The sequence below is a fragment of the Ananas comosus genome, unplaced genomic scaffold (genome assembly GCF_001540865.1).
Source record: "Ananas comosus cultivar F153 unplaced genomic scaffold, ASM154086v1, whole genome shotgun sequence".
Taxonomy (NCBI): domain Eukaryota; kingdom Viridiplantae; phylum Streptophyta; class Magnoliopsida; order Poales; family Bromeliaceae; genus Ananas; species Ananas comosus.
In genome coordinates, this window is record NW_017891859.1 from 7,323 (window position 1) to 9,971 (window position 2,649).

The 2,649-nt window shown below is 47.0% G+C and overlaps 1 pseudogene; it reads left to right on the forward strand.

Annotated features, from left to right (window-relative positions):
• Positions 1 to 393: 393 nt before the first annotated feature.
• On the forward strand, positions 394 to 1,555 carry LOC109705193 (annotated as a pseudogene).
• Positions 1,556 to 2,649: the final 1,094 nt, after the last annotated feature.

The following is a 2,649-nucleotide window of genomic DNA, read 5'->3' on the forward strand; positions in this document are numbered from 1 at the left end:
AGCGACTTCAGGGGCGAAGATTTCCTTGAATTTCTTGTAGAAGTACTTCATTTTGTCCTCCTCTCTGGTAATATGGTAAAAAAGTTAAAGAAATAAAAAAATTAACTGCTACACAAATATTCCCAGTCTCTTATCCCAAGTTATAGTAGAGCTTCAAAATGACAGCAAGAGTCAACTGCAACACAAATATTCAATATTTAAAAATCGTGTCAAAATTTACATGCCAAATTAAAAATTTTATTAAATCCACCAGTGAGATATCTTTATTAAAACATTTTACTAGATGCAAACACCCAAGTAAAAAATTGAAAACTTCAGAAAACTTAATAAAAGAAAAAAAGGAATAATTTAAAATTTATTATTTATTTAGGGGTGAAGGATATAAAGTAATATCCATCTAAGGGTGGGGTGTACCGAAGTATAATTTCACTCTGTAAGTAGCATTTCCTCTCGCGCGTGTTACAGCTTGCAAAAGCTGGTCCCGCTTCTCATTCCCCACCCCAACAGCAATGGCGACGAAGGGCTCCGCCCCCAACACTCCCACGCACTTCGTCCTCGTCCCCTTCATGGCGCAGGGCCACCTCATCCCGGCCATGGACATCGCCGCGCTGCTCACCGCCCGCGGCGCCGCCGTAACCCTAATCACCACCCCCGTCAACGCCGCGCGCCTCCGCCCCCTCGCCGATCGCCTCGTCGCCTCCTCCTCCCACTCCGGCCCCTTTCGCCTCGCCGAGCTCCCCTTCCCCGCCGCCTCCTTCGGCCTCCCCGAGGGCTGCGAGAGCCTCGACCTCATCCCGTCCCCGCGCCTCGTCCTCAACCTCTTCCGCGCCGCAGCGGCGCTCCGCGGGCCCCTCACCTCCCTCCTCCGCTCCCTGCAGGGCCCGCCGCCCTCGTGCCTCGTCGCCGACATCTGCCAGGCCTGGGCCGCGGACGTCGCCGCCGACCTTGGCATCCCGCGCCTCCTCAACCACGTCTCCTCCGGCCTCACCGTGCTCTCCTACCTCTCCGCCGAGCGCCACGGCCTCAACGGCCCCGGCGCCGCCGCGGCGGAGCCATCCCCGGGGTACCGCACGGGATCACGGCCACGCTCGTCGAGGTCTCCGGGTGGTTCTTTTCCCCCGGGTGGGAGGAGATCAAGCGGAGCACCCTCGAGGCCGAGGCCACCGCCGACGGGCTCGTCCTCAACACCTTCGAGCTCCTCGAGGGCGACATCGCGGCCGCCTACGCGGCCATGCTCGGGAAACCCGTGTACTGCATCGGCCCCTTGTGCCTGAGTACTAAGGATACGGTCGGCAGCGTCGGGAGGGGCGGAGACGCCGCCGTCGACGCGGGCCGGTGCGTCGAGTGGCTGGCGGCGAAGCCCCGCTCGGTGATCTACGTCGGCTTCGGGAGCCTCAGCTACGTGCCGCCGAAGCAGGTCATCGAGATCGGCGAGGGCCTTGCGGCGGCCGGCGCGCCGTTTGTCCTCGTCATCAAACAGACCGAGCTCGCGCCCGAGGTAACGTCGTGAAACTACTGTTTATATATATATATATATATATATATATATAGTATAGCTACTATACTATTATAAGTATTGGACCTTCGTATTCATAAGTTGTTTTCGATGATGAAGCTTCCGAATCGACGATCAACTCTATTAAATATGATCTAGAGTATTTGAAACTTTTAGAAAATAAATTTCGTAATTTTTCAAAATCATAATAAATTCCATCAAGCGGGCATAAAATGAACGGTCAAAATCGAACGATGTCTTAAAAATGGATGATCAGATCCTTCAATTTAAGATTGGAGTTATTGATCTTTATCTAGGTAGTGAATAGAATTTTCTATCAAAAATTCAACCTATTCGAATTCTTTTGCACCGTTAAACTAGTAAGTATTCCATACCGGCCGTTGAAATTTGTCAATTTTGTGAGCTTTTGATCGTAAGGTAAATAATGTCGAAAAATTATGAAATTTGATTTCTAGATATTTCAAATGCTCTATATAATGTTTAACGATGTGTATTGTCGATTCGGAAGCTCTATCATCGAAAACAACTTATGAGTACGAGGGCGATCGTACTCATAATAGTATAGTAGCCATACTCTCTCTCTCTCTCTCTATATATATATATACAGAGAAAGAGAGAGTTGAGCTAGAATACTCTCAAAAGCACGGAGGGGTGGTACTTTTGAGTTTTTAACTATTGAATAGAGAGATGTAAGGTTGAAATGATAGTGGTAAATAAAATAATGTTTGATCTAAGGGGTATTAATAATTAAGAAGTAGATCCAAGGACTAAAAATTTAGAAGCACAAAAAAATTAGTGCTTCTAAAATATTCTAGCTCAATTTAATATATATATATATAGAGAGAGAGAGAGAGAGAGAGAGAGAGAGAGAGAGAGCAGGGCTGCTGTGCTCTCAGGAGCATGAAGGCCATTTTCGATGATGAAATTTTCGAATCGACGATCGGCTCTGTTATACTTGATCTAGCGCATATGAAGTTTCTAGAAAATAATTTTTGCGATTTTTTGATATCATTTACCTAGTGATCGAAAGGATTCAAAATCCATAATTTTTAATGGTTGATATCTGCCGTTTTCAAGTTTAACGGTGTAGAAGTATTCAAATCAGATGAAATTTTGATGGAAAATTCTTTATA